The sequence below is a fragment of the Lepisma saccharinum genome, chromosome 1, assembly GCF_977018435.1.
Source record: "Lepisma saccharinum chromosome 1, izLepSacc3.1, whole genome shotgun sequence".
Classification (NCBI taxonomy): Eukaryota; Metazoa; Arthropoda; class Insecta; order Zygentoma; family Lepismatidae; genus Lepisma; species Lepisma saccharinum.
In genome coordinates, this window is record NC_139229.1 from 118,727,612 (window position 1) to 118,746,130 (window position 18,519).

The 18,519-nt window shown below is 37.4% G+C and overlaps 1 protein-coding gene across 8 annotated transcripts in view; it reads left to right on the plus strand.

Annotated features, from left to right (window-relative positions):
* DPCoAC (dephosphocoenzyme A carrier) overlaps nt 1-18,519 on the plus strand; it is a 60,748-nt gene that overhangs the window by 17,616 nt on the left and 24,613 nt on the right. For 4 of the 8 annotated variants that reach the window (XM_083137552.1, XM_083137596.1, XM_083137604.1 and 1 more), the window contains exon 1: nt 14,331-14,456. The exons of 1 other annotated variant lie outside the window; for it this stretch is intronic. The gene's annotated coding sequence lies outside the window, so the exon portion shown is untranslated. Of the gene's footprint in view, nt 1-14,329; nt 14,457-14,662; nt 14,682-15,015; nt 15,031-17,554; nt 17,668-18,519 lie in introns of those variants that run through there. 3 more of the 8 variants (XM_083137563.1, XM_083137572.1, XM_083137587.1) reach the window with 3 other exon arrangements.

The window sequence follows — 18,519 nt, forward strand, 5'->3', positions numbered from 1 at the left end:
TCCTTCGCCTACGACGTGAAGAACGAGAGGGTCACAGAGCAGTTTTAACAAGTTTTTTAACATCTTTTCTTGCACAATAAGAAATTTTCTGCACTAGCACAATCAGTTACAATAGCACAATACGAATTTCACTAGTTCAGATCAGTTACAAATGTCAATTTCATTAGTTATCAGTTACAATATCTTTTTTGCACTATAGCACGAGACAATCAGAAAATTTGCACAAAAAAATTTGTTGTTGTTTTTACACGTGAAAATTAACAATAAAATTTCTTTTTTATCGTTTCAGATGCTGTCGAACATCAAAAACACATACACACACACTAGAAAAAAAGCATGCAACTTTATTTGTAACACACACATATTCTCCATCTTCATCAAGAAAATATTATAATAAACATAATTATTTTTATCTATCTCACAATAAAACTCTATATCCAAAAATATCACAACATCAAATAACACTAGAGTCGTTAGTACACGTTGCATGCATTACGGAGGTCCTCTGTAGGGTTTCATGGAAGTTTGGGGGAAAAAAAAAAACACGTGAAACTCTACAGAGGTGCGGTTGTAGATAACCGCAGCCATTAGAAAACTTTTACATTTTTGGTTGGGCACCACGCACCCTGGCGAGGTTATAGGGGCCAGGCCTCCTAAAAACAACAATTATTATTTTGTTTGTTTGTTTGTGTTACAATACATACGCGCGCGCGCGCGTGCGTGTGCGTGTGTGTGCGTGTGTGTGTGGCACGTCGTTCCCCCGAGAGAGAGAGGTTTACAAAGGTTGTGATATACGGAGTTGGAAAATTACGATATGGCACATTCGCTCATTACTGTTCCCAGCTATAAGTTTTTCTCTCTCTCTAGCCCTTGCCAACTAAAAAAAAAGTGTAGGTAGGAGTTGGTAGCACTGCGAGAAAATAGAGATCATGCCTTACAAGAAAAAACCATTAAGGCGATTTTTATTTGATGACGTTGAACCCGTGTAGTGTTCCCATCCATCCATCTCTCTCTTTTACGGCAGTGCCGGCTCTCTTTGTTTAGTATATGTAGGTTGGTAAAAATTGCTTTATGCACTGTAAGGCAAGCCTCAAGCAAAGTTGCCAGCTCCTTGCTTTAGGCTAGGTTAGACCAAGGGAAAAAAAAAAGCTGTAGGTGGGCTGTCGGCTGTTTAGCTCTTCCCTCTCTCTCTTCTCTCTCTTTTTTGTAAAAGGCTATGGCAAAAATACCAGTAGGTTGGCAACCTTGCTTTATGCACTGTAAGGCAAGTCTTAAGTAAACTTGCCAGCTCCTTGCTTTAGGCTAGGTTAGACCTGGTTAGGTTAGGTTAGGTTAGGTTAGGTTAGGTTAGGTTAGGTTAGAGTGGGTTAGGTTAGGTTAGGTTAGGTTAGGTTAGGTTAGGTTAGAGTGGGTTAGGTTAGGTTAGGTTAGGTTGGGTGTTGGCAGCTGTCGGTTGTTTAACTCTTCCCTCTCTCTCTCCTCTCTCTCTCTCTCCTCTCTCTCTCACCTCTTTCTCTCCTCTCTCTTTTTTGTAAAAGGCCATGGCAAAAGTACCAGTAGGTTGGCAATTTTGCTTTATGCACTGTAAGGCAAGCCTCAAGCAAGATTGCCAGCTTCTTGCTTTAGGTTAGGTTAGACCAAGACAAAAACCTTGGTGATTTTTTTCGAGTGAGGAGTTAACAACACTGCGAGTCCCATTTTCGGTTGCAGAACTCTCAAGCAAAATTGCCAGCTTCTTGCTTTAGGTTAGGTTAGACCAAGAACTTTGGTGATTTTTTTTCGAGTAAAATGTTGGCAACACTGCGAGCCTCACCGAGCCTCACTTCCGGTTTTCTGAACTCTCAAGCAAAATTGCCAACTCCTTGCTGTTTTAGGTTAGGTTAGACCAAAAACCTTGGTGATTTTTTCGAATAAGCGGTTGGCAACACTGCGAGCCTCACCGAGCCTCACTTTCGGGCGTTGAACCGGGCCACTAGGTCTACTACCGCATTGCTTCATTAGCATATCTACGAAGTTTCAGACTTCTACTCTCATTACAGCCCGTGCTATACCACTCTGAACACCGTCACTTTAATTATAACCACCTTGTAGATCCATATTATTGCAAACTGAAAACAATATTAATTTAATAGGGACGGCTCTGAACTTTTACAAAGTGACGAAAAAAATTTGCTAAATGTATTTTTATTTGCATAAAATTTGAAATCGAGAATGGCAATTGCCTCTCTGTGCCCCCTCCCCCCTTGAGGTGTTCTCGGCCGCCTGGAAGAAAAAATAAATACATGAACAGTGAAACACTAATTCCATCTTGAGTATCATTTTTAGTGTTGCCCACGAGACGAGACGAGACGAGACTTTGGTCTGTCCCGTCCCGTCTCGTGAAAATGCTGTCTCGTCTCGTGTCTCGTCTCGAAAATATTCGTTTGTCCCGTCTCGTGTCCCGTCTCGAAGGGTTCTGTCCCGTCTCGTCTCGTCCCGTCTCGTTTTGTCTCGTCTCGTCTCGTAAAAGTGATCCGGGATATCATGCCAACAAAAGTCAAAAGTAGCAGAAACACGAAATATTTTTCCAGAAAGAGGGATAAAGCTCCAAATATTTTACCCATTGCGTGGTGAGAATAAATAAGGTTCGTTAATCATGAGGACATTAATATTAAAAATGCAGTTTGTTGGTTACTGATTGCTAGGTATCTTATGAAATCTACCTTGTGGTTTTTCTGGCTTCCATACAAGAGTGCTCTTTCATTACTGCTATACCTTTTGGAAGTTTTGAAATGTTTTCCACTAGACCTTCTTTCTTTCTGAATGTCGAACTTTCGTGCACTATGAAAATGTACATTTTTTCTTTAAATTCTAAGCTTGGCGCTGGGGAGCAACAAAAAAGTTTTTAAATGTGTAGTACGAACACAAAAGACTATTTAAAATTTCAATACTTAGTATATTACAAATAGAAAGCATTTATTGTTTTTAATATTGTTAAATATCTTCTATGACATAAGTTTCAAAAAGTGTTTCTTTGTGATATTGTGCTGTTTCTTATGCTCAGCTTATGACGCACATACTTCTTTGTTTTCCCTTTAGCCTCTAAGTCCGGTACCACCACCGCTTGATCTAATTTATCCTTCGGCAGGCACGCATCTAGAAATATATGTCGGGGGAGGGTGTCCGAGCCAAGTGTTTCAGAAAAAATGATAATAATAACATTAACGACAACAATTAAGCAAATGTTTAAATTAATACATTAATATAATTCATAGGTCTATTCACTTGAATATGTAAATTAGTCAATTCTATTATTGTTATTACATGAAATGTTACAAAGATTGTAGAAGAATAGTAATATAACAGCACGAATATTAGCTAATATCTAGCTTACGTGTAGTTAAGATCGCCTAAATTTGCATAAAAACAACTGTCCTGGTAAGAAGTTTAATGTCAAAAAAGGTGATGAATTGAATATTTGCTAAATAACAAAAAAGGATGTTAAGTCCACTTGACGAAAGATAAAATTCCTGATTAATATTTTATTCTCATTATTATAAGTAGTAGTGTACATAAATCTTCATTGATACTGTCAATCAAAGCCGTATGATCGCAATAAAATCTTTGTTCGGCATGAAAAAGTAACACTCGATTATGCTAAAGAAATATATTTTTGTTTAGCTAGAGCAAGGCCCCAGGAGGATGCAAGAAGCCGTTCCTGCAAAAGTGTATGTTGTACGAAGCGAAGAAACGTGACAAAATCACCACGTATGGAAGGCAAACCTGCATATATTTTATATCGCACATTTACAGAGCCGTGCCTCCTGAAGTTATAAAAATCCCAACTTCAATGATTCTTTTAGACATGCTATAGTTGAAAAAAATATGTTTAGATGCACCAAAAGTGCATCATTATCAGATTATACATATAACGTGTTATTGGAATCAACATATTTGTGTAAATTGAGTGCCTCCCCGATTACGTAGTAATAACGTCGAGGTCTTGTAATCAAGGGTCCCCGCGTTCGATACCCAATGGAGGCACAAAGTGGATCGGATCGCACTTTAAACTGTAGGTCGGTTCGCGATTTAGCCTATTTGTGAATCAAGTGGACTTAAAACCCAATATCAACGTTAAGAATATTAGAACCCACTAATTCACCCGCAGCTAAGTCAAATTTTACATATCCCTCTTCATCCTCGTTCATAGACTTCCTGCAATACTCTTGTGCATGTGGGTTGCATCCCACCAGGTGCGAGAAATGTGAAGAATTATTCTTTCCCTGTACTGATTTATTTCTTTTCATAACAGTAAGGCTAAATTCTCGTTTTATCTGAACTTTTAAAAAATGTGCAAAATACGTCTCTATCTTTAAACAACCACCCTTTCTCATGTATGTGTAAAATAATCCCACTCTGTCTCAGAAAACCTCTTCCTACGATCAAATGAAGGAAACAACTCTCAAGTCTCAACAATTATAATTTTTTGCTTAAATTTCCTATAATTTATACAAACAGTAGCACATATCACGTCCTTTGGTGCAACACTGTCAACAGCTAATGTTACTTTCCTCGTCCTAATAAATTTACTTCCAACCAGTGACGGCGCCAGGGAAATGTGACTGGGGGGGGGGCGGAGGGCTGGCAACAAAATATTGTAAGGGGGCAGTCACATTAAAACGCCCGAAAACACTACACATATATATACATATATAATAATACTTATAATAATAATAATTATTATTATTATATTCATGTATGGTGTTTTGTGTTTGTCTTTTATTTAGAGTGGACGTTTACTGTCTAAATTTACTTCTTGATTACGAGTTTATCTCCACATGATTCGTTTTAATAAAGACATTAATTCTTTTTTATTGATAAGTTGCGTTGTCTCTAGTGGCCTATTTCAGTATTGGAAGACATTCATAATTTTATAATTCATCGTCTTTCTTGAGATGAAACTACTGATATAAATATTTTAGTTATAAGATAATAATATAAATGACAAAAAAATGCTTCGAAGAGTTTAATTTTCTTGGAAAATAAACGTGACGTTGGAAGAAATGAATCGTCTTAAGTATTAGAAACAATGTGAGGCACTTCTCCTGTAGGAGAATTCTGCTCTATGTGCTTTGGAGAACACATTGCCCACCTTTGGTACGTCCAGGACTTGACATTTCTTCTCAATGGCAAGAACAGCCAAATGAGGCAGTTTGCATCCAGCATCCTGTTTCGAGCAAGCCTTTTCAAAGATTTTAAGGACAACCATCTTCGTAATGCTGAAGAGTTTTGGGCAAAATTTGTGTTTCACCTTTCAGGGAAATGTTATCACAGGATAAAAAAATCAGACAAAGGTTACAGTTATCTCATAATTCAAGAAATATTCTGACCCTGGCATTACTTACTCTTACTCTACCACTCCAACGTACGTCTGTGCTACCCAATTACAGGCACCTATGGGGTTCGTGGGAAGAAGTTCTTCGATTTTGATATGTACGAGAAAGAGCGAACCTGCATCCAATGATTGAAGAGTGGCAAATCCTAATAAGCATTCTTTTACCTGCCCGCGATATGTTTTGAATCGAATTTTAAGTGTAATTTGCATTTTAAGGTTCACGTTCAATACATTTTCAAATAATATCCCCTCATTAGCTTCAAGAGTATCGAAGAAATTCCCTTTGTTAAGGTTTGCCTCAGGCTCATCATCTCGAAATTCAAGTCCGTGAATAGTAAGAAACCGCGATGAATCCACAACAACTGACATGTAGTGTAAGGGTTTTCTTCGATCACCTTTGGTCCTGGGTTCGATACCCAGTGGAGGCACTTTAAACTATTAGTCCAATCCCGATTGGCTTTTCTGTGCATAAAGTGGACTTAAAACATCAAATCAACCAACCAACCAAATCTTGAATCAACTTTGAATGTCTTTTAATAATTAGCGTTGTCACTAACGACCACGATTAGAATAATTTGCCCGTACTACAGATGATCTCTTGTGGTCCTGAAAATATTCGTGATGTTTTAAAACCATCCACATTCAACACTTTTTCCCATTTCTTAAGACTGGTTAAAACTTAGGTTAATCTCGGCTATTACAGGACATAAATGAATGAGAAATCACCTATGCCCAGGTCGGCGCTCGAATCTTGAACGAAAGTCACATACACATAGCTATATATATACTAAACAAATTAATATTTGTTAATCAAGTTGGTATTATAAGCAGGAAAGTGATATCATGCAGAATACACTACTTTGAAAAGGTGAAAATCGTCATACTCTTATAAATGAACTATCTTATTATTCGATATTTAATTAACTTCAGTTGGAGGGCCCGAGGGGGGGAGTGGCGAAGTGTCTGACATGGGGCGTCCCCCTGCCTCCTCTGGCGTCGTCACTGCTTCCAACCCTCTAATAACTTCGCTGCTGATAGCCTCACCTTCGAAATGGAAGCTTGTGTGTCGGCGAATAATACAAAGCACTTGTGTTCACTATCCCTCTTTCATTCAAAGTCTGCCGTTTTCCTTTTCAGCTTTTCCTGCAAAACTTCCTGTCAGCAAGCAAAGCAAATTACAGAATTTTTATTGCCCCTCCCTTGCATCAACCTTCATTCCTACTTTAGGCCTGGATTTATGGCACTTACCCGCTACTGCAGGTCAACCTCGCCCCTATGTTTGGTGTTTACCCCCTGAAGCAACGGTGTCCATTGTTCAAAGCGAAACCTCTGTCAGTGAGGAACGGCGAAAAATAGTCTCGGAATACACCCTGGCCGTAAACAGGCTCCCGCCACCCTGACATTGGTGTCAGCTTCCCTCTGAAGTTTGATAAAACTACTTTGTGAAATTTGTTTAGTAACGATTGAAAATGTAGACAGTAGATACTACATGTATTTTGCTCATAAACTTGAAGGCTAAATTCACAGAATAAAAAGAACAGCTACAACATTCCTTTATCTGATTTACAGAAAGGCTAATCGGGACTGGACCCACACTTTAAAGTGGGATTCAAATCACTATGTTCCTTCACCGGGTATCGAACCCGGCACACCTTGATTACAAGGTGACGACGCTACCACTGTACCATCGGGGAGTCCCCATAGAACAACGTTTTCTTCTACGACGATTATACAGAACTTAGTGCACTTCCTTCATTTGAAATCTATTCTATATCAGCCTCAGTATTTCGTTATTACAATCCAAGGAATAGTATTCTCCTTAAATAAGAAATAAATAAATTTAAAAAAAGCATTGGAAATAATCTTCAAACGGACGTAAAAAAATCGAATCCAACCACCTGTAGAATGCCTTAGGGAAACAACAAGAATTTTCTCAACAAAGACATTTCCGAAATTTCCATAACATTCTAAAAATTTCGCAACCCGTGCAAATAATCACGTGATAAAATCTTGTCATGGTTCCCTGTAAACACTAAAATCACCAAATTACATCTTTCCATATTTCCCGTACTTTTTCCTCCTCTTTAGCTCTCAGCTGTTCGGAGTGGGATAATGCAAGATTATTTGTCCCTAATTATCTCCTTCTCTTAGTCTTGCTTATATCTTGGACTCCTTAATAACTTTCCCAACAACTCCTTATCAATTTGTACTGCCATGTTTCCTACAATGCTTTTCCTACTTCCTAATAACAATCACTTCTGTACACCCTTTGAGGTAAAAATTAAATAATAATAATAAACCCTATCCGTCGGTCCGTTTATCTTTCCAACCTATAGAGCTGAGACTATGTTTACAAGATAAATCTCGGACTCAGATACTCCACGATCTTTTGGCCCCTCCTTCCACCTTCTCTACCTGCCCTTTTACTTGATGTTATTCAGAATTGTATTAGTATCTGGAGTACTATCGTAACATAAAATTATTAACCTGGAATGAATTGAAAAATAAAAATGGGGAGTAACGTTGTGTTTCGAAAGAGTATAGAAAATAAGTTTAGGTATTCATTCATTCATTCCTCTCTCTAGAATAGTCTTCTTTTGACTTAACACGCGCTTATCAACGTTTCTAATTGAAATACCTTTTTCCAAGCAAACAAGTATTTGCAACTGATTAAATATTTTGCTTTTATTTTTTCGAGACATTCGAGACGAGACGAGACTTTTCAAAAGCCGTCCCGTCCCGTCTCGTGTCTCGTCTCGAAAACGAGACGAGAAAGGCATTCCGTCTCGTCCCGTCTCGAATTTCAAAAGGCTTGTCCCGTCCCGTGAGCAACACTAATCATTTTGTCATGCTACTCTTAAATCCTGCTAACCTTGCTTTTTTTATTACTTCAATTTTTGACCCCTTGCCCCCCACAGAATTGATTTCGGACCAAGTTTGATCTTTGTTAAAATCCCTTTCGGGCTCACTATCCCCATCAACGAACTGTAACATTTCTTCGTGAACTTCAGGCTCTTCGGCAAAGTCTGAAATTATATTTTACTAAACATGTTACGTGGAACATACAGAACGTACCAACAGGTAAACTACCCGTCACGATACAATTCGCATTAAATAGTTTCCCGAGCACGACCTGATGAAATTATGATATAGTCGACGCGCTAGCTACGTTAAGGAGCGGCTGGCTTTGAAGGCGACGGAGCGCGCCCACCAGTCCCAACAATACATTCACCGCACGGTTGAGACTCCACGTGGACTAGACGAGCAGAATGACAGCTGCGCCCATTGGCTGAAGGTTGATTGTGATTGGACGAAAACAACTCGCCCGCTGTTATCCTCACCCACGTTCGTGGCAGCCTCTCGCTTCAGATCTTACACGTTAAGCAAGTAAAAACGTCAACTATACGTATCTTGAAAGCATCTGACATTTTTGTTCCAGTGCGATTTGGAGAGGAGAGGAACAACAAGTAGGCGGACATTAAAACAGTTTAACAACAATGCCAAAAAGAACTCACTGAACTGTAGTCAAATATCGAAAAACACAAACAGGCCGCTTAAAACAAAAGAAGAAACAATTCTTAATAACAATACTGACGAAAGAAAAGACAACGGCCTCTGATCTTTATAGATTGCCGACAGTACAGGAAAATATATGCGGCTCCTCTTTCAATGCTTGGCTGTTGTGTATACTCACTACAATACTACGACATATGACATTGCAAGAATTAATGTTTTCAACATAGATTTTGAATTGGTGGTGCTGAAGGGGGTGCGGAAGAAATTTAGGGGGTGCGCAAGCACTCCCTCACGCCCCCCTGGCACCGCCCCTGATCGGGAACTCCATGACTCCAAGTACCAGATTTTTTTCTCGTAAAGGAAATGGATATTCGTAAATAGTTGGATAAATATACTTACGTGAAAGATTATGTAACTATTACTCACTGTCACTACAAAATAAGTTTAATAATTATCTGTGTATAAGTTCAGAAATATGCGGTGGTTGAGCAACTTTGCCACCTTAGGAGAAGGCGCCACTGGCTGAAACGTAGCTAAAGCTAACATAGAAGAATTATCGATCAATCAATTATTGGAACTTTGCTCCGGATCCACTTTTACTGGAAAAGATATAACCAGTCATCGTACATAATCTGATCATGGTTTGAAACATCTACTGTAATGTAGTCAACAACAGAACCAAAATACAATTAAAGTCTACATTTGCATCACAACTACCATTTCAACAAGGACGTTTCTCCCGGTTTCTCTGTATGTAGTCTTGTCTTGATTGGTTCCAGGCCCGTACCCAGAATTTTTTTGAGGGCCGCCAAACCCGAAATGAACTTCGTAGGAACGTCACCGCCACAAGCGGCAACACTATTTTTTGAAAGAGGTCATCATGGAGAGTTAAAAAAGTGATGTTGCTAACTTCGAAACCTGGGACAGTGGTCGCCATATTGGATTGAAAATGGCGGCAGGTCAAATACACTTAGCTTGTTGCTTCTCATGATAGAAACGTTATTACGCTACACAGACTTGCAAAACTGGTGTCATTCGAAAGAGAAAACTCCAACGAAGTATAAAATTACCATTAATCTTAAGTTTTATTGTTACCCGTTGAATATAGAAACAAAAAACTTTCAAAGATAAATATTTTTCTTGCTCTCGAAATTGTATTTTGTTTCATAACATGGTAAATATCAATCAGATCGAAAATATGGTTATGATGAAAAGTAAAGTACAGTTTCTCATGATTATGTTGCAAGTTGTTTGAGGAAGTTACCTCACTTAGTTCCGAAGTTATGAATCAAAACATATTTGTCGGCGTTGTATTATAACGCAGATATTAAACCTGCCATTTCAGACACTCAAGTTCAGTTTACCAAGATATAACGAATAAGACACATAACCTTCATGTACATTTGAATAAATGGTTCATTCGTAACGATTTACAGTTTTTGAGATGATATTACTTAAAATTGATGTGCGAGGGATGGTCAAAAAGTAAAGTTACCAATTCGGTCGTTCATTATAAGAAGAAGACACGTTGTAAGTTCTTGGTTGTAGATACCTCCTATAAAGGTTTCGTAAGATACTAAAGGTCCGTTTTGCGATGATATGAGAGAAGTCTCTACTAAATAGACAAAGAAATAAATTTGAAACCTATTTTTCACTCTGAATGGAAGAACTGCCTCTGCAAACCATCATCGGCAATTCAATTTCACTCAAATAACACTTGCCCAGTTTTTACAATTATCAAGGTACCGAGCAAAGGCCGAAAATTCACCAATATCATGTTATAGCATATTCTTGGCCATAATGCTGATGCTAGTTTACGATGACAAAATACCAAACTTTAACCCATAGACTTTCGGGGATATAAAGTCAACGGATTTGCTTTTCAAGCCTGATGGATCACTCCTGTTTGGTTACAAATCATCTCTTTCATATATACTTATTGGACGACATATTCTTCACTGCAAAACTGCTGGGAATTTACAGTTGTGTATGATATGGCTCTTGTCCAAAGGATTGGAAAACCAAAAGCAGCACAACTAGCAGACTCTTCATAGGGAAAGATTCTTATTTTTACCCGTCATGTAACAGAGTTGATGTTTTCGCTCAGTATGTTTCATCATCAATAAAGTCATGCACAAGTGAAACGAGATGCAGCAGGCCAACTCTTCTTCCTTAATCCTGGTCCAATTTCATGGCACTTGCCACTTTCGGCCTGTTTATGGGGTCGGTGGTCTAGGAAATTTCTGAGCTGAGGAAACTATCGAAATATCATGAAAATGACTCAGAAGCGACCAAAAAGTAACGGTGTATGGTTTTCAGTAGGAAAGGCTGAAATCTCCCCCAAGTAGTAAGCATTGATGGACTTCATTCGCAACAATAAAACGCAGACACAAGAATAATAATTCACTAGAAGCATGCACTTTATCATAGTTGCACTTCACTTGTTTTGACTTGACTGATCTTCTCATGTCCTACAGTTTAAAGTGGGATCCAAACCACTATGTGCTTCCACCGGGTATCCATCGGGTATTGATTCCAGAGCGACGACGCTACCACTGTGCCATCGGGGGAGGTCCACATTTGAAATATATATTTAAAAACACTAACATTACGATATTACTTTTCCTGCAGTTTAATAAACTATATTTTTATTTCCGATAAGCATGGATTGATTGCAACGTCTCTCATAATAAATGTTCTGGAACCTCTACCTTGAAAGTGTTATTACCGTCCGCTATATTTATTTCAACAGAGCAGTAATATCAGAAAATATCCTGGGTGTTGTGCATATTCCAGATCCACTTGCTGTGGCTACATGGTACCTTGCTTAACTTCGCAATAGAAAATCGGTAACTTTACTTTTTGAACACCCCTCGCACATCAATTTTAAGTAATATCATCTCAAAAACTGTAAATCTTTACGAATGAAATATGTATTCAAATGAACATGAAGGTTATCTCTTTTCTTCGTTATATCTTGGTAAACTGAACTGAAGAGTTTGAAATGGCAGGTTTAATATCTGCGCTATTATACAACGCCGACAAATATGTTTTGATTCATAACTTCGGAACTAAGTGAGGTAACTTCCTCAAACAACTTGCAACATAATCATGAGAAACTGTACTTTACTTTTCATCATAACCATATTTTCGATCTGATTGATATTTACCATGTTATGAAACAAAATACAATTTCGAGAGCAAGAAAAATATTTATCTTTGAAAGTTTTTTGTTTCTATATTCAACGGGTAACAATAAAACTTAAGATTAATGGTAATTTTATACTTCGTTGGAGTTTTCTCTTTCGAATGACACCAGTTTTGCAAGTCTGTGTAGCGTAATAACGTTTCTATCATGAGAAGCAACAAGCTAAGTGTATTTGACCTGCCGCCATTTTCAATCCAATATGGCGACCACTGTCCCAGGTTTCGAAGTTAGCAACATCACTTTTTTAACTCTCCATGATGACCTCTTTCAGAAAAATAGTGTTGCCGCTTGTGGCGGTACCATTTCTACGAAGTGACAAGTTTTTGGCCAGTTTGTTGCCCTACTAAAACTAGTAAATTAATTCCTTAAACGCCTGGTTCAAAATGTCAAGAAATTAGAAGATAGGTGAAATGTTTTTAATAAATGTTAAATATTATTTAATTATTGCTTTTTATTAAAAATGATAATTAAATTTTCATATTTCTATTGTGTTATGTTTTTATAATGGTGAAAATCTATTAATGGTCTCTCGGAAGGAAATATCTCCTTATCAGAGTTGTAGGCCTCCCCGATGGCGCAGTGGCAGCGTCGTCGCCTTGTAATCAAGGAGTCCCGGGTTCGATTCCCGGTGGAGGCACATAGTGGTTCGGATCCCACTTTAAACTGTAGGCCCAGTCCCGATTAGCCTTACTGTGCATAAACTGGACTTAAAACAACAAATCAATCCAATCAATTATCAGAGTTGTAGCTAGAGAATTCAGCGCCCAGGACGAGAATGATTTTCGCACCCCGCTAGCTGACATTAGACATTTTATGTACTTACTCTTTTCCGTTGAATCCGATGAGAAGAAAATTTAGCATTCAAGAAATGTGGCTAATAAAAGGACAGTCGGTTTTGCATCCCACACAATCTCATTGAAGCAGTGTGTATTATTGTTCACATCTGCAAAATCGATTGCAAATTAAAGATAACTAGGTGGAGGAACAAAAAATTAGAAACTTTAAGAAGACATAAGTTTCCTCTTAAATTAACATGTAAGTGCTATGTTTTATTCCCGACGAAAGGAGGTGAGAAATGGAGGAGAAATGACAGGTCGGTCTAATTTCTATGTTCCAGGGGCTTAGGGTGACAATGACAACCACCTTCGCAACAACGGCTTCATTTCTTACTAGTCCAATTTGATATAATTTCAAAATCTTCTCTATTACTGTGGAAGTACGTTATTACCCCATGCTTTTACCAGACCTAAAGAAAGAGAGAGGATAAGAGATGTATGTAACATTCACGCACCGGCTGACATCATTCTTTGCTATTCCTTCTTTGTGTGTGTTTATGATGTTATTCTTAGTAAAGTATGTTTGAAGTTCAAGCGAATTGCTTATATTTGTTGTTATAACACAAACTCTTACCCTCGGAAAATTTTAATGGGGGAAAAATTTTAATAGAACAACGGGAGATCCCCCTTCCGCCATGGGAATTCGTACCCTGAATGTGACCACCAACGAACGCTATGAAATTATCCTTATAATGAAGAACATGTCTGAATGTGAATTGACCACAAGAAGAGGACATTTTCTCATCGAGACTGCAGTTCGAAAAAAGTCAAAACCGGGAGTAAATATGGTGAACTGTTCCGAGTTCCGACCAAATAGGAACATTTAGTAGCTTCGCATAAATTGTTATAAAACTAAAATTACTAAGTACAGTAGACTGCAGACTTCTGGAGTCTGCCTCTCTCCAGAGACAATCCATTCATTTATACAAGAAGAAAATCTAAATTCTTGCAAAATCTTAAAAATTATCCATGATATTTTTGTAGGTTTGCATCAAGATATTTCATGACTCGAGGGGGGAGGGGCATGGCCCCTGGGCGCGGGACTGATTGGTTCTTCGTGTATCCAATTTTTTAAAGACTATGCAAGGCAATGGAGGATAAATTTAACCTTTCCAGGAACGCAGCTAGATGTTTTTCAGTTATTCACTCTCACTTTGTTATTGAGCTTGTTAAGCCAGTACCAACTTTAAAGAGTCATCATTCACTTAAATACGTGTTAGGTGAATTGTATATAATTCCATCGTACAGCGTAATGCATAACAAAGTTTCTGTAACACCCAGTATTGTTCGGAAGCTAGAATATGTGTGAATAATAAAAGTAATCGAGTAAATGACCTTACGAGATTGTTTTCAGGATTATTTTCCCCTAGTTCAGAGAAAGGGGCGGAGCACAGAGGATTCCCCTTACACCTCATCACCCCGCACTACACTCGGACTGAAATGGAGAGTCATCTGTTCCTGTGTTGTTTTGTCAGCTAGTGCTTAACAATGTTTACTACCTGAGATGAAGGAAAACGCGAAGGTAAAGGATACGTAATATACATATAAATTCGTTAAGATAATTTGGATTGTATGTAGATAGAAATGAAATAATTCCTTTCTCATTTTGAAAGTAAAAAAGTAATAAGATGTTTTTGTTATTGAACTCTGCATTTACGCAAGTTGAAATAGCAACAGTCGCTGTATCAATGTGTAGGAATCTATTTAGTCCAGCAGTCAGTTCTCGTACCATACAACCCTTACGTCTGTATGTTATTGTTAGAAACAAGGTCACTTTGACTTGTGCGAGATTTTTATTTTTATAAACCGTAGACTTCGGAAACAAATCGGTGGAACAGAATTTTTTGTAGAGCGGGTCAATTGTCTTGAACTTGGAACCCACCTTTGATTGAGATACGGAAACAGAAAATATATTTAGCGGAGAAAAATTTTGAAATTTGTATTTTCAGAATTATGACGCGACAAAGCCACATTTTATGTTACTAGAGCAGTTTATGTAACTAGTTGTGGTGTGAACTTCTAACAGTTGCCAAATAAGCTGTGGTCCACAAGAATGGCAAAACTTGTATTGCCCTTGCACGTGTGGCAAGTTTTATGTAACTAATTGTTAAATAGTCATATTTGAACATCGCCTATCATTAACATAAACTATTGTATGATGAAGTTAAGAGTAACACGAAGTTTTAAATGTGTTTAGTGTGCTGTGTGTAGGCGAACTACATTTTCATTAGGACCTAATTATATGAATAGTGATTATACTAATTAATGCATGTCATAACATTATTATTATTAACCTAATTCATTCCCTACTGAAAGTGTTGGTATGACTTAAGGTGACCGGACCCCTCTCCGATTTTCTTCATATTTGACATACTTACTAATTGAGGCCTGCTAATGACGAATCTAAAGTTAAAATTTGTTGGAAACGCCTAGAAATTGCAAAATAATTGCGAACAATTGATGCTAGCCCCACAAACCATTGATGTGTGGTTAGGTTAGGCAAACATAGTTAAAATTTGGTGTCGTGGTAGTATCAGGATCTAGAAATTGCAAAATAATTGCGAACCATTGGCACTAGCCCCACGAACCATTGACGTGTGGTTAGGTTAGTTTCGGTTAGGTTAGGCAAACATAGTTAAAATTTGGTGTCGTGGTAGTATCAGGATCTAGAAATTGCAAAATAATTGCGAACCATTGGCGCTAGCCCCACGAACCATTGACGTGTGGTTAGGTTAGGCAAACAGTTAAAATTTGGTGTCGTGGTAGTATCAGGAATATATATACGTATTTCCTTGTGAAACAAAAAAAAATCAGGAAAATCGACTGTTTCCATTCCGAAAACTTAACGCCTTATTTTCGTTTATTTTGCAAGGTATGACTTGAGATGACCAGACCCCTCTCCGATTTTCTTCATATTTGACATAGTCACTAATTGAAGCCTCCTAATCACGAATCTGAAGTTAAAATTTGTCGGAAACGTCTAGAATTTGCGAACCATTGACGCTAGCCTCACAAACCATTGGCGCTAGCCCCATGAACCATTGGCACGTTGTTAGGTTAGTTTTGGTTAGGTTAGGCAAACATATTTAAAATTTCGTGTTGTGGTAATATCAGGATCTAGAAATTGCAAATAATTGCGAACCATTGACGCTAGCCCCACGAACCATTGGCCATGGTTAGGTTAGTTTTGGGTAGGTTAGGCAAGCATAGTTAAAATTTGGTGTCGTGGTAGTATCAGGAATATATTTTATATATTTGCTTGTGAAACAAAAAAAATTGCGAAAATCGACGGTTTCCATTCCAAAAACTAACGCCTTATTTTTGCTTATTTTGCAATTTCTAGATGTTTCCGACAAATTTTAACTTCAGATTCGTGATTAGGAGGCCTCAATTAGTGAGTATGCCAAATATGAAGAAAATCGGTGAGGGGTCCGGTCATCTCAAGTCGTTCCTTTTGCAATTTCTAGATGTTTCTGACAACTTTTAACTTCAGATTCGTGATTAGGAGGCCTCAATTAGTGAGTATGCCAAATATGAAAAAAATCGGAGAGGGGTTCGGTCATCTTAAGTCGTTCCATATTTGATTTATGAAAGTTTTTTTCAAATTCTGCCTTTTTAATTTGCACATGTCATCTTTGTTTAGAGCATACTGTATGTACATAGAGCATGTAATAACACATTTTATCAGCAGAAAGAGATATTCCAATATATAATGTATTATAATAATAATGAAGATATTGTTCCAAATATTAATATGAAAATCAAACTTGCATCAAATATTAACTTAAGACCTCTGTGTATTATCTTGGAAAAAATTGAGGCTAGAATGTACAATATAGAGAAAGTCTCCAATTTCGTTAATTTTCGGTATAATAACTAATTTTGGCCTCCTAATCACTAATCTGTTGTAAAAAACCGGGGGTCACGTCTGGAAATTGTACATTTTGATGAAAAATTGTTCGTTAGCACCAAAAACCATCCACGGGTAGCCCCACAAACCATTGACGTTAGCCCCAAAAACCATCCACGGGTAGCCCCACAAACCATTGACGTTAGCCCCAAAAACCATCCACGGGTAGCCCCACGAACCATTCAGACGATGTTAGGTTAGGCCTGTTAGGTTAGCTTCCATTAGCAATCATTTCACCCCTAAATTCATCGAATAAATAGGGACCGTACTAGAATTGAACATCATAAATCATTTTCTTGTAAAACAACGGCATGGTTGGATGCAATGACAGGATATTACATTTTTGTTCCTAAAACTACGCATATACACCTATATATATATAAAAAATTCAATCGGCTTTTTTTCAAATTTTCAGACGTGACCCCCAGTTTCTTTCAACAGATTCATGATTAGGAGGTCAAAATTAGTTAGTATACCGAAAATTAACAAAATTGGAGACTTTCTCTATATTGTAAATTCGCTCCAAAATTGAGTATACTATTGCTATTAAATATTACGTGAAAGTTACAGTAGGAACTTTTAGATTAGTGTACATGACACCAGATGAAGTGAATAGCAATGAGGTTAGATTAATATATGTTATCATCAGTATATAGTTGTGGAAAACCTGTTCAGTAAAATAGAAACGCATCTGAACTTTAATTTTACAGATACTTGAAGCTAAAGAAATAAATCACCCAAAAGCATACATCCTTCCAAGAGCTGTAGCTAGAAATTTCCATGCCTAGTTTGAGAATAGAATTTGATGTCTTCCCTTTTGGAGGTAAATGTTTTCTCCTAGTTTTTGCCATCTCCTTTTTTTTATTGGCAAACCTACTGCCTGAATCTATGGAATTTATTCAAAAATGTATATAAAATTTGTCCAAAGTGTGTGCATTTGTCTACAGAAAGTCTTCACCCTCTTAATTGTAACACAAGTCACTTACTAACTAAAAAAATTGTCCTGGGACACAACTTCAAATTGAGCATTTGACCTTACTTATATTTCTATTGTACTGGGAAATTTACAATCCGTCACTCCTTTACACACCATATATTGAGTGCAAAAATTACGCATCTGCTTTATATATAAAATAACACTAAGAAGAAGTATTTCATAACTGATATTAATCAGTACTGAAAATAATGTGTACTATATATCCATGATCACCCATAAAAATGGCTAACACATATTTCCTGAATTTTCCCTTTTCTTTATTCCCGAACTCCCTTGCCCATTCTATTAGTCATTATTTAATACTTTGCATATCACGTCACCATGAACAAATTGTCTATAATAACAGTTTCTAAGCAATAAGTATAAACTTTGATGTGGCTCATACATAAATGGTAATATAGTGAATGAAATGCCCCTCGATTTACTATTGTTTACTTAAAAATTATATATTCAGTGCTTCGGCTATCTAAATGGTCACCACATGCCACTGCCATTGGTATTTTCTTTCCACATTTTTGATTCAGTTCCTGATCCTCGCTTCGTGCAGAAAATGGAGTGAATCTGTATGTTGGATACAATTATTATAGCATGGAAAGAATGTTAATACAATAGCATTTCTAGAACAACATTTAAAAGTGACTCATCTGTGAATATAACACCAAAAACTAAACTCTTAAA